The sequence below is a fragment of the Bos grunniens genome, chromosome 3 (genome assembly GCF_055505025.1).
Source record: "Bos grunniens cultivar Pamir isolate PY7600 chromosome 3, Bosgru_T2T1.0, whole genome shotgun sequence".
Taxonomy (NCBI): domain Eukaryota; kingdom Metazoa; phylum Chordata; class Mammalia; order Artiodactyla; family Bovidae; genus Bos; species Bos grunniens.
The window spans coordinates 1,789,596-1,803,214 of NC_141167.1; the positions used below are offsets into that span (position 1 = coordinate 1,789,596).

Sequence of the window (13,619 nt, forward strand, 5' to 3'; positions counted from 1 at the left end):
CGGGCACCCCCCGTAGCAGCTCAGCGCCCCGAGGTGGCACCTCCCAGGGAGAGGGTCTCTGGGCAGGCCCCACTGGCAGGCGGCCTTGACCCGGGGTGGGGCTGGGGTGCTGGGCGCCCCGGCTCTCAGGGACCAGCTCGTCGTGGCCCTCCATGCTCCAGCCTGTCTTGCTCTGCGAGGCGCAGCCTGGCGCCTTTGATGTCTGTGTCCCAGGTCCCGCCCGGCCGGGCCCTGCCTGGGCAGGCATGCTGGCCCCGCCTTCGGGCTGGGGCTGCAGCAGCGGCAGGTACCAGGCTGGGCCTCCCCCTCCCAGTTCAGACCCTGCTCTCCTGGGATCTCAGGTCCCTCCGCCCACTGCCCTCTGTCCTTAGAGAAGGCGAGCCTCTTATGGGGGTGGGGGGGGTGGGGGGCAGAGGGCCTGGGCAGGGACCTCCTCCGACTCCTGGCTTCATCTGGGGGACAGGATGCCTGGTCTGCGGGGCCAGTGGTCATGGTGGTGGCGGCTGGGGAAGCGGAGCTTTTGCACAGCTGCTCCTTGAGTCTTCTCCAGATCCCGCGGGCCAGCGGGCATCACCCTGCAGACCAGATTCAGAGGTCCAGCTGCCGGCCTGAGTGACCCGCTCGGTAAGTGATGGGCTGGTGTCACCCCAGTGGGCTTGACACCGCTTCTGGGTCTTACCCTGCCCCTAGGGGACCATGCCCGCGGCCTCCCCGCCTGGCTGCGCCTGCCCTCCGTAGGCTTGGAGGGGACCCTGGTGGGGCATGCCCCAGCCCTGCCCCTGGGAGTGGGCGTCAGGGGAGGGTGCACTCGGGATCCCACTCACTGTTGTCCCCTCTCCTAGGTCGGGGGGATGACCCTCCATGGGAGCAGGACCGTGCTGGAGCTCCAGGCTCCCGGGGGCTGAGTGGAGGTGGGCACATAGCAGCTCCTGGGTTTCTTGGGGTCTGTGGAGGCCTGAGTGGCCTGAGTGAATGTGAGAGTTGGACTATAAAGAAGGCTGAGCGCCGAAGAATTGATCTGTTGAACTGTGGTGTTGGAGAAGACTCTTGAGAGTCCCTTGGACTGCAAGGAGATCCAACCAGTCCATCCTAAAGGAGATCAGTCCTGAGTGTTCATTGGAGGAACTGATGCTGAAGCTGAAACTCCAATACTTTGGCCACCTGATGTGAAGAGCTGACTCATTTGAAAAGACCCTGATGCTGGGAAAGATTGAGGGCAGGAGAAGAAGGGGACGACAGAGGATGAGATGGTTGGATGGCATCACTGACTCAATGGACATGGGTTGGGTGGACTCCGGGAGTTGGTGGTGGACAGGGAGGCCTGGCGTGCTGCAGTCCATGGGGTCGCAAAGAGTTGGACGCGACTGAACTGAATTGAAGTAAGTGGCCTGAGCTAGAGGGCCTGGCGGGAGACCCTCCATACGTAAGTGGAGGGGCCGCCCCCCTGGCCCTCCTGCCTAAGGCCTCACGGGGCCCGTGGAGCAGCCCCTGGGGGCTCTGTGACGGGGCTGGCCTGGCCTGGCCCTCAGGGAACCATCATCTTGCCCCAGCTCCTCGATGCCCCACGGGAGCACTGGCCCTGCGTCCTGAGCCTCCCCGACCTGCCTCCCCTGGGCCCCAGGCGATGCCAGCCTTCCACCCGCGGTGCCCCTTCAAGGCTGCGGCTCTGTGTGAATTTCTGCAGTCCTGCCTGTTGTGAAAGAGACTCAGACGCGGCTCCAGACAGAAGGCAGAGAGGAAACCCAGGAGCTCAGCGGGGGCAGGCCTGCCGTGTTGGGTGCTCACTGCCGCTCCTCTGCCCCGCCCGGAGTCCTTTCCTCTGCCCTGCGGGTGACCGGGGACCAGCACAGGCCCCTCCCTCAGCCTCGGTGGACAGGGCCCAGGACCCACGCGGGGCCAGCGGGTCACACCCTGTTTCAGCCGCTCCCAGGGAGCTGGGGCTTCAGGGAGTGAATGTGGACAGCGGGGCTGGAATCCGCCAAGTGGTTCAAGATGTCAGGAGGCTTAGGGAGGGACACCGGCGGCATTTCCTGTGCTCGCTTTGAAGATGTGGGAACAAAGGCGGGATCGTGGGCGTGGGTGGAGGGGCCCAGGCCTGTCTGGCCTCTGAGCCTGGATGGGCAAGGCTGGGGGCCTGCAGCGGGGAATGCCAGTCTGCGGGGCCTGTGGGTCCAGACAGGACCCCGCTCCCTCCTGGCAGGCCGAGGGCCCTGCTGCAGTGATGACCGCCCTGGGGCGCCCTCCTGGGGCTGTGGGTTGGAGGTTGGCTTCCCGGACCTGCCGACTGTGCTCAGGTCTCCCCTGGAGCCTGTCAGTTACTGCGGCTCCCCTCCGCCTGCCCCACCTTCCCCGGAGGGCGCTGACCCCAGGTCATGTGCTGAACCCTCCACAGCGCCTGATGGGCCACTTTCCCAGCTGCACGGGGCGGGGAGGGGCTGCCAGGAGAGGGGCCCTGGGAAGTCCTTGCAGCAGCTGCCCTCACGCTGCCCAGTTCCCCAAACCCGCCTCGTGCCAGGCACTTTTGCATCACACGTGTGGCCCCGTCTTCTCTGAGCTGTTGCTGTCACTCAGGTGGGGTTCCTCCCCGTGGGACCCTGGCCCGTGCGCTCACTCGGCAGGAAGGTGCCATTGAAAGAGACAGTGCTGTGGCCAGGTAGGTGGAGGACAGCCCTGGGGGGTGGGCTCTGAGCCCCACAGGGGTGGGCATGTCCTCACTCGGGGCGGGGAGGGGACGACCCTGGCCCCTCTCGCCCTCACCCTCTCTCTACAGCCTCTCCCGGTGAAGGTGGGAAGACCGCATCACAGCTCCTCGGGAGGGCGAGGTCCTCAGGGCGTGCGGCCTCTCCCCTTGGTCTCTGGCTGGGGCTGGGTCAGGGGCAGAAGTCGAACTGGGAGCAGAGGGAAGAGGAAAAGTCGATCTAACGACATCTGTCCACCAGCCGGTGCCCCAGCCCCCGCCTGCCTGCAGGAAGTCGGGGGGACTGCTGGCTGGTGCGGGGGCACCTCAGGAGGACTGCCCAGGGTGGGGCTGGTTCTGGAAGTGGGGGTGGTTGGGGCAGGGGCGGTGGGCCTAGACCTCAGCACGGCCTCCTGGGGCCGGCCCTGAGCCTCCGCACTCTGCCAGCCCTGCTTCCAGAAGGAGCGAGGGCAGAGCCGCAGAGCGGTGCTGCCCGCCTGGGCCGGGCGGCGTGTCCTGGGGTGCCGGGAATCACTCCCCTCTCCCCTGAGGGCCCGTGAGCCCTGCTCTCGCGCAGAAGGGCTCGGTGTTCCTCACTGGCTCCCCAGGGTGTGCTCAAGCGTGAGCGCCCTCGATCCCCGGGACCGAGGGGGCAGGTCTGAGGACCCCAGGCCTTGGCTGGCCTGCTTGGAGCTGATGTCCGGGGGTGGGGGCAGTGTGGAGTTTCTGATCACGTTTCTGCCCCGCACATGGTGGTTGGACCCTGTTTGGGAGCCCTGCATGCCCTGTGTTGCTTCAGGTTGTACCCACCCCTACCTTTGCAAGCAAGACCCCTCTGCGGGGTCATGGCACCCACCCCAGCCTTACACATCTGGAAGCTGGTTCCACAGAGCCCTGCCTGCCCACGGGGCCGGCCTGGCTGGGCCCCTGTCCCAACATCCTGTGTCTGAGCCCCTGTCTGTATGGGCCTGGCCCCCATGTTGGCTGGACCAGCCATCTTGCTGGAAGACGAGGTCTCAGAGCAGCTCAGGGATGGAGACCTAACCGTGAGCCCGTGGCCTGCTGGGTGAGCCATGAGCCCGCACTCAGCCCTGGAGGGCGTGTGGCCGCAGGGCAGTTTGGGGCGGAACCAAGGCAGCTGGGAGAGCCCTAACTCACTGGGGTCAGAGGGAAGCCAGACCTCGCCTTCCCTGGACATCTGAGTCCAGGATTCCCCTCCAAGGCTCTCTAGTGCAACCAGGGTCAGAGGTCCGCCTCTGGGGTGCGAGCGATGAGGCTGAGGTCAGGAGGCAGCTGGGAGCTTTTGTGTCCTTTCCACAGACACAGCTCCGCACCTGCACCTCAGACCCTTGGGTGAGATGCAGCCATTCTCCGGCGTTCTCCTGCCCCGGCCACGGCGGCCAAGCCTGTCAGGTGGAGGTGGACAGTGGGTAGCTCACAGCCCGGGCTGGGGAGGAGCCTCCTTCAAGGAGACCACCCGCTGGGAGGGACTGCCTGCTGAGCCCCCAGTGGCCTTGGGTGGGAGCCCCGGGGCCTGGTTGAGGTGCAGGATGCGTCCTTTCCCTCTCACGCACCCCCGGTCCTGCAGGGGTGTCTGGGCAGCGAATGCAGCGTCCACTACAGAGGCCTCACCGGCCCGCTGCAGGGCCACCATCTCGGGACACAGCTGGCTGCGTGCCCCCGGGTCCCTGGGGTGCGGGGCTCCCTGGGCTCTGCACACACCCTGTGTCACCTTTGTGGGTGGGGGACGTGATTCCATTAGTGAACTGCCCAGGTCACTCTGCGTGTCCCCATGGTGGTGCCGAAGGTCAGGAGACCCAGGACCCGCGCTGGGGCCCCTAGCACATCACCCCCCATCACCGAAGCTGCAGAAGGCAGTGTTGGTGGGGAGACGCGAGACCCCAGGCATCAGCGCATCTGTGGTTGCTCAGCATGGATTCTAAAATAAACCGGAAAGTCCACAGTCCCAGCACTCATCCCACGTCCAGCACAGACCCCACTGGCCCTCAGATGAGGTGCGGGAGGGTGTCGGGGGCCCTCTCCCCTTGAAGGACTCGCCTTGCCCTGGGGAGCCCCCTTCCTATCACACCGCTGGCCTGGGTCTCCTGTGAGCTTGGTTTGTTCCCTAAACTGGAGGGGAGATGGTGCTTTCTTGGTTGGCATCTTGGGCTCTGCCATCTAAGTTTCCAACCCACTAAGCTGCTTGAGAATAAATGTCTAGATAAAGTACATTCCATCTACTGGACAGTAGCTTCAGAGATCTGGGACCAAACGCTGTACATCTTGGACTTTTTTTGTGGTGATTTCTCACTGTGGCGACTTGGCCTCTGATCAGGGGAGGACCATGGCCAAGGACCTGGAGACCCCGCGGCCCTCCCTGGGGTGATCGCAGTCAGACAGAAGCTTCGGGAAGCCCCCGGATGCCCAGGCTTGTCCTGGACACTTAAGAGGCGGGTCTCGCTGCTGGCGCTGTTCCCGTGCTGTGGCTGCTTCCTCCTGTGTCCCCAGCCCTGGCGGACTGGCGGGGTAGGATGATGGGGGGCTGGCTCACCCCGCTCAGCACCCCTGAAGATGAGGTCATTCCCCAGAGACAAGCTGGAACAGCCCCGCCCCAGGCCCGCACCCAAAGCCCTCACGCAGCTCACCGAAGTCAGACCGAATCCGTAGCGTGAGGGACGTCTCTTGGACCCCGACAAAGTTGGGCAGCTCCGGGCGGGTCTCCCGCACCCAGCTCTTTGGGCCTTGATCTTATAAGATGAGACTGTCTGCTCTCCATGCTCCTGCCTTTGCATGAATGCAACTGGGGGACTGGGAGGCTCCGATGGGCACCCCCAAGGAAGCAGGGGGCTCTGTGTCCCTCAAGTGCGGGATGCTTGTTCCTAAGCCTTTGCCCGGCCACACGGAGGCCTCTGTAGTCCTGCTGTCCACAGCCATCAGGCAGCCAGGCCTGACCTCTGGGACACACTTGGGGACCCCTCTCTTGGGCCACCCTGATTGGAAAAGACCCTGGTGCTGGAAAAGATTGAGGCAGGAGCAGAAGGGGACAACAGAGGATGAGATGGTTGGATGGCATCGCTGACTCAATGGACATAAGTTTGAGCAAGCTCTGGGAGATGGTGATGGACAGGGAAGCCTGGCGTGCTGCAGTCCATGGGGTCGCAAAAGGTCAGACACGGCTGTACGACTGGACAACCACAGCTCCCGGGCCCACCCTTCTCCACAGCCTCTAGGACAGCCTGATGCTGGGGAACCCTGGCCATCAACACCTCTCCGTGGTGACTGCCGGGATTTCTCCCCAGACGCCCTCAGGGGAGCCAGGCTCCCTGGGACTCCAGAGGAGCATCCCCTCTCCTCCAGCTCCAGCTCCTGCCTTCTGTAGGCCTGGTCATCTCTGCTCCCTGCTCAGCCCCCGGATGGCCCTGCCACAGGCCCTCTCCATGCAGCAGCCTGACAGGTCCTCCCCAGGAGCGGCAGGGCTTGGGTCACCCTCGGGATGGAGCCCAGCGTTGACCCTTTGTATTCCGGGCCAGGGCCACCTGATGTCCTGGCCATCCCCCACCCCAGCTGGAGGCTTTGGAGGCCACTCAGGGCCCCGAGGGTCCTGCCTTCCTGCTGCGTGGGCCTGGTGAGCCCCCACGGTCCTTGTTGGGGCCTGGCGGCGGGACCTCCCTCTGGACGGCTTGCTCGGGGCTGAACTGCAAGTCACAGCTCTGACATCCATGCGGGACGGCTGGGGGCATTGGCCCCCCTGCCCGCCTCGTTTCCCTGTATGTGCGGCCAGGAGGCTGGAACCCTGTTTTGTGTGACGCTGTCTGGGGTGGACGGCGCTGGCCGTGCCGGGTTTGGTCTGTGGAAGGCCTGCAGCTCTGGCCACCTTTGGCGTGTCTTCTGTCTGAGAGGACCCTCCTGCGGGCTCGGTGAGAGGGGAGGTGGGCCTGCATGCCTTGCCAGGTGGGGCCCAACTTCCATGGGAGGAACAGGTGCTCCTGACCTGGCAGGGCCTACACCCGCCCCCTCTTTCCCTGAGCCTGAGCAAGTCTCCTCTTGTGTGTTCAGAGTGGGCACAGGGCCTGGGCCCCCAGTGGCTGCAGAGGGTCCCAGTGGCGGCGTGTCAGGAGCTGCTTCTCAGGGCTCTTGCTCTGGGCCGCCCCCTCTCCCCCTCTCCTGCTGCCTTCCCCCTGTGGGGCCACGGCCAGTGGGAGCGTGGGGGCTGCCTTGGCCAGAGGCCTCCAGACAGGCTTTCTCCCGTGGGGACGACTTCTGGGGCCCTTTCCAGCCCTGAGGGTCTGCGGGTGGGGACGTGGTGACTTGGGAGTTGAAGATGACTCAGGAGTCGTCAGGTTTATAATCCAGCCGTCTGTGATGGCATGACTCGACTGTTTTAAAGCTCGGTGATTCATCAGTCTTGAAATGTGTTGGTAGACATTAAGGCTTTTTTATTCACAGTGTTCAGATACGATTGAAACATGAATGTTCTGATTGAAATGCCAAGATTATGTTTATCTGTGATTTCAAGTTATCTGACTGTTCTAGGATAACAGAGCTGCAAAGAAATCTTAGTTTAATTGTTAGAAGCCCTATGTGAATGCTTACCACGTGTGTGCACGTTTTTATATCTGGTGTGTGTGTGTGTTCAGTCACTTCAGTCACGTCCAACTCTTGCGATCCCATGGACTGTAGCCCCGCCAGGCTCCTCTGTCTATGGGATTCTCAGGCAAGAACACTGGGGTGGATTGCCATTTCCTCCTCCAGGGTTTATATCTGTTGTAGAAGAATGCAAGAGGAGTGCTTCAGTGATGAGGAGCCAAGGGTTTTAGTGAAAAAGACGAGACACAGTAGGAGAGAAGTTTGTTAAAATCCTGACTGTCAGGCTTGAGTTGTGTCAGGACGAATTCATCTTTTTTTCTTCTCAAACACGTGTGTTTCCCAGCTTACGGCCCAGAAAAGGCAGGAATCGGAGGTAGCTGACGGCCTGAGCACACGTGCCCACGCGTGGGTCTGGACAGCACTGTGCGGACGGGCACTCCCAGGGATTTTTGGTGAAGTGGCCGCATCCAGGTCTGGAGCAGGGAAAGCGTTCGCCCTGTTGTTTTAATAGCAGCTTCCTTGAGAAATGATTCACTCGCCACGTAGCTCACCCACATACAGCGTGCAGCTCAGGGGCTTTTACGTGTGCACACCCAGTGGTGCAGCGTTTGCCACCATCCAGTCCCTGAGCACCTCCATCACCCCGGAAGGAGCCCCCGCGACTGGGGCGGTCCCTCCCTGCCGCCCCTCCCGGCCCAGCCACCACCCCTCCGCTGTCCGTCTCTGCACGCGTGCTGTCCTGGACGTTTTGTGTTGACCTGGCCTTGGGGCTGCCCGCTTCCCCTGAGTTTCCAAAGACCTTCCAAGAGCTCCTCCATTGCCAGTCCCTTCAGGACTGGAGTCTCCTTCCTGCCCCCTTGTCTCCAGGCTGGAGTGGTCCCCCACAGCCCTTGGGGGGCTACCCGGGGTCATCGCACTCCTGTGCCTCCCCCCGGGAGGGCCACAGACCCCTGTGGTGGTGCCCTGTTGGTGGGCGACCCCCTCGGGCGCCCCGAGGCCCCCCAACCCCAGTCCTCTTCACCCCCGTTGCCACCTGCTTCTCCAGGCCTGCGGCGGCCCGAGGGCTGGGGGAGGGCTGACAGGCTTCCTCTGGGCTGGCCTGGCGCCGTGAGCCTTCCCAGCCGGGCAGTGTTCACAGGCCGGCCCAGCCCTGCTCCTACAGCAGGACATGCTGTGTGTGTTGGAGCCGGGCCATCGCGGAACCCACGTGGAGCCTGGCCGGGCTGTGCAGCTGAGGGCCTGCCCCCAAGGGAGCCCAGGACCGGTGTGGAGGGGCCTGGGGGTGGGGCTGAGGCTGGCGGTGGGTGTGAGGCAGGCTGTGGGGTCCTGTGGGAACCCCCATTTCCTGTCCTTAAGTGAGCACCCAGCGTCTCCTTCCACCTCTGGGCCTGCTGTGAGGGGCGTGTTCGCAGCTGATGTACTGAGAATTGGTTCACTCGGTGTTTCCCCTAGAACAATGCCCGCCCCAGTCCTCACGTGGCTCCCTCCCCCGTGGGCCCTGGGAGCGCCCCTGGGTGGGCCTGACCCTGGGCCTGCTGCAAGCTGTGTCCTGAGCCCTGAGGACAGGGCGTCCCCGCCAGACCTGTTCCCGCACCCACTGAGGGCCCCATGCTGGGGCCGGAGCACAGGGAGCAGCGGCCTCCCAGGCCCAGGAGACCCCAAGGCCCACCCGGGACCGCCCGGCAGGCAGCCTGCGGGGGCACAGTGGGGGTGGGGGAGGCCGCCACACGCAGGTGTTGGCCGTGTCCAGCGGGGCCCTGCACGCTGCTCCTCACAGGGGCGGCCTGCAAGGACCTCACGGCCGGCTGGCCCGACCCGGGAGCTGGGCCTGCCCTTCAGCCCCTTGCTCACTCCCCTGGAGACCCGGGTGAGTGTCGCGCTCTGACGGCAGGCCTAGGGTGCCAGACGGGCTCCACCCTCAGGGACCCACGGCCAGCCGAGAGACCAGGACGGCAAAGAGAAGGGAAGGGACGGTGAGACAGCACGTCCAGGGTAGCCTGCTGGGGCCGAGTGTCCCGGCTGGGACGCAGCGGCTCCTCCCGGGGCGGTGGGTGCTCCTGGCGGCCTTCAGGGCTCCTTGATGACTCCCTCTGACGAGTCCCGGTACCTGGCGTCCCGCCACTGACCCTGCAGCCCCACGTCCTGGGCTGGCAGTGAGCATGCGCTTTCTGGAGGCGGGGCTGGGCAGCACCGGGGCTTGAGTCTGAGCTGAGAGACCGGGAGGAAGCCAGGCGCAGCCAGGGGGCCTCCCTTTCCTGGTGCAGGTAGGGGCTGGCCGTGAGGAGGGCCGCGCGGTGACCGGCAGGCTGCTGGTGGCCTCTTGGCTGCCTGGCCAGTGGTGGGGGTGAGAGGCGTGAAGGACGTGGCCCCCAGGGCAGCCTGGCCGCGCTGTGCCCGTCTATGCCCCTACCCGCACCTCTGCCCCCTCGGCCGGCCGCTCTGCTTTGGCTCAGGTGCCCTCAGGCCCCCACTCACCCCATTTGGGGCTGGCCCCTGGGCCCGTCCAGCACCGGGTCTCCTAGAATTGGCTGTGGGCTGCACGGAGGACGCTCTGATCTTGAGCAGTGATTCCCCGCTCAGGTTCATCAGAGCGTGGAGCCGAAAGACAGCTTCACCCTTGGACGGCAAGGTTTGCGTTGCAGAGCTGACCTCCTGGCAGGGAGCGACTGAGTGGCGAAGCAAGAACGGCACGTGAGAAGCCTCCCAAGCCCTTCCTCTCCCTTGTCTCCGAGGACTGGTGAAGACACGCCTGAGTGCAGCACGCAGACTCGCAGCTCCTGGGCGGGCGGGCTGCTCCGGCGGGCCTGGAGCCGCCGTCTCTGCTGGCTGCTGGTTTGTGGGCTCAGCAGTTGCCGTCTTTGCTGTGGACTGCAGCGGCGTCTGGGGCGAGCAAATTATCCCTGAACTTCAGACGCTGCGCATACGTTTTCATGGGCAGGGTATTTTAGTGAGCTTTTCCCTGAAGAATAACATGTATGCAGACAAGGTCACAGATTATCAACTTGCAGCCTGACGCATTTGAGAAGCGAGCACACCCACGGAACCACGCCCAGACGAAGGCACCGAACAGACTCCCACCAGCCCTCGGTGCCCCTCCCTTATCCTCCCCCGCCAAAGGCTACCACTCTCTGACTTCCGTCACCATCAGTGGGTTTTGTCTGGGTTTGTGTTTTACCTAAACGAATTCATACAGTGCCAGCTCTTTCGTGTGTGGTTCTTTTGCTCCAATTGTATTTGTGAAGTTCCTCCAGGTTACGACAGGCAGAGGTCTATCCTTTCTTCACTGCTGTCCCCCTGGATGACTATAGAATTGTTTGAAAGTGTTTCTCTGCAGTGTTGTCAGTGGACGATTATGTTGAGAGTTCAGGGCCATGATGAATGCCCTTGCTGTGCCTCCGTGCCAGTGTCCTTTTGTTAACATATGCAAGCATTTCTGGGAAAGGAATCACAGGGACGCAGCATTTCCAACTTTGGAAAATACCATCTACCGGCTTTCTAAACTACAGTACCAATTCACACTTCAGGGAAAGCATATGAGCACTCCCCTTGCTCAGCATTCATGAGAACCTTTTCGTCTGAGCCATTCTGGCGATCATCGGGGTTTAAATTTGCATTTCCATGATGACTAAGGATATGGAGCACTTTTCTCCACGTGTTTATTTGCTGTTCTCTGAGTGCCTTTTTGAGTCTTTTGCCCGTTTAAAAAATGAGCTGTCTCTGCACATAGATGTTTATAGCAGCTTTATTCATAATTGCCAAGACTGGAAGCAACCAAGATGTCCTTCAGTGCTGGATAAATGAACCATGACACATCCAGACAGTGGAATATTACTCAGCACTAAAAAGAAATGAGCCTTCAAGCTGTGAAAAGACACGGAGGAGGCCTGAATGCATGTGCCTGAGTGAGAGGAGAAGCCAGTTTGGAAAGGCTCCCTGTGGGCTTTTTCCATCTCGATGGCATTCTGAAAAGGCACAACTGTGGAGAGAGTAGGAAGAGCCGTGGTTGTCAGGGGCCAGGGCTGGGAGGCGGGACTGGGTGGCGCTCGGGATTTTGGGGTGAGCTGACGTGGTGCAAGGCTGTCATGGTGGAGAGCCTGTGCTCTGGCCTTTGAGGAGGGCTGAGCACCCCGGGAGAGGTGGCAAGGAGGTGGCCTTGTACCCTGCAGCTCTGGTGCCTGGCGTGGTAATTGAGACACTGCAATCGTGAGGCATGAGGCCGTCTGCACTCCTGTGAGCAGAGTGGGCTGGACCGTGTGTGTCCAGGACCCCTGCCCCGGATGCAGAGAGGACTCCATTCGCCTGCTGTGTGAGTGGCTGGTTGAGCTCTCGGGTGCCCAGCATCACCCCTCTGCACCTGAAACTGGCCCCCTACCTCTCCTGGCTTCGCTGTCCCCCCCGGGTTGGCTGCAAGCTGGGTCAGCTTCCTGGAGCTGGGGCGGGGGGAAGCCGAGGACCTGGCATCCAGAGGGTGCTTCCCCAAAGGATGTTCGCTTCTGAGCCCTGGCCGTACCCTGTGGACAAGTCACACAGACAGCCAGCCATGTCTTCTCACTCTTGCGCAGAAGCCAGGCCACATGGGAGCTGCAGCTCCAAGGCCCTCCAGAGGGCACACCGCTCGCCAGCCGCTCGCGGGTAAAAATCTGGCCCCCTTGTCTATGTGATGCTCTCCCTCCTCAAGGCCCACCCCTGCAGGCGACCCCTCCCCGCTGCACCAGGCTCAGCTCTGTCCGGCATCACCTCCGCTTGGCGGTGTCCTGGGGGGCAGCACCGTGCCCTCCCACTTGGCACCAGACCTCAAACGTCTGAGCAGCACTGATTGAGTGAAAAGGGAAGGAAGTGTCCCCAGATCCTGAAGAAGACAAGGCACCGGATGGAAGAAGGCGTTAGTAGCATATAGAACGGAGGAGGCTTTGGGTCCAGAATATGTAAAGAGCGCTCTCCAAGCAATCACAAAACAGCAGGCGACAGGCCAGAAAAGCAGGCAGAGCCCTGGCCGGCAGTTCACAGAGAGGACGCCAAACGGCCATGAGCCTCACAGAAACGTGCCTGGTCTCATAGCAAACAGGGAGGTGTGTGTGAGCCACAGTGAACCCAGACGCAGTGGCGGGTGGGCAAAGAGGCCCCACAGACGAGGCCGGCGGTGGGAGGAGGGGAACCTGCAGACCCTGAGTGCAAACTTGGGGGAGCCGCTCTGGGAGGCGTTCTAACAGCGTGGAGTCCGCCCCCACCCCCGTGCACCCCCGAGCCGTCGAGGCGTAGGTAGTGGCACCAGGACACGCGGCATTAGTGGTCATGCTGGCCTTGCTCCAGAGCGCCGGGGACTGGGAAGCACCAGATGGCCGTTAGGGTGGAATCAGAAATGCGGGGCCCAGGCGTTGCCGCACGGAGGAGACGGGCTGTGTCCACAGCCGCGGCCCAGGTGCCCAGGAGGCAGGCGCGGGCCCCTCCGTCTGCCCCCCTGTCCTGGGCTGGGGGGTGCTCTGCGGCTTCTCCGGGCTCACGAAGAGTGGGGAAACCGAGTCTTCCTTCCAAGGCAGAGAGAGCACAGGATTCCCAAGGTCCAGGAAAGCGAGCTCAGCCCAGCAGCATCACCCCTGCGGTCGTTCACGTTTGGTTTGCAAATATCATTTTACATTTAAATGAGTTTGAATAGTACAATAAACCTGATTTAAATCAGCCTGGGAAGCAGTAGGAATTGCGTCTCCCTTTAAAGTGACAGAGGCTTCCTCTCAGGGGCAGGGCTGAAAATCGACAAGGATATGCCTAGAAAGCAGGGAATCTCAGGGGTCTTGGGGTCCCTGGGGGGAGATACAGTCATAGCCTGAGGCCACCGAGCCAGGCCTGGGGCTGGACGCTCCTGACCCTGACAGCCACCACCAGACCCTCCTCACTGCCCACCGTCTAGGCGCCCAGGACCTCCTCCCCTGGGGCTCCGACTCCCCACTCTAGGCCTGCCGGGGCCCGTGCAGGGCCTGTGAGTGTCCGAGGGCAGGTGTGCCTCGTGAATGCCCTTGTCATGGCCAAGAGGCCCACGGTGGGCTTCCCCAGGGCCCGCCTGTGACAACCAGGTGGCTGCGTCATCCCTCAGGAATGCAGCCGGGCCTCGGTGTCCAGACCCCACTGCCCAGCGGGCATCAGGACCCCCGGAGCCGGGCCTCATCTCCTCCTCCTCCTCTGGGCCTGGTCCTGGGCGGGGGCACATGGCTGCTCCGCACAGATGGCCAAGCCCGGGCTTGCTGGGCTGTGTGTGCGTCTTCCACGTCTTGTTTCTGGGGCCTGGTCACCTCTGGATGCCGGCTGAAGCTTCACGGTCGGCCAGGAGCCTCAGGCCCAGAGGAGGTCCTGACCATGAGGA

At 62.8% G+C, this 13,619-nt stretch overlaps 1 long non-coding RNA gene across 2 annotated transcripts; it reads left to right on the forward strand.

The window, feature by feature from the left end:
* The first annotated feature begins 316 nt into the window (after positions 1-316).
* Positions 317-10,466, forward strand: LOC147374806 (uncharacterized). Of its 2 annotated transcripts, none has more exons than XR_015154590.1 (4): positions 317-624; positions 843-2,653; positions 2,771-9,528; positions 9,845-10,466. It is a non-coding gene; the product is annotated as an uncharacterized LOC147374806 (long non-coding RNA). The 2 variants fall into 2 exon arrangements; XR_015154593.1 differs by having other exon boundaries at positions 319-624; positions 2,572-2,653.
* Positions 10,467-13,619: the final 3,153 nt, after the last annotated feature.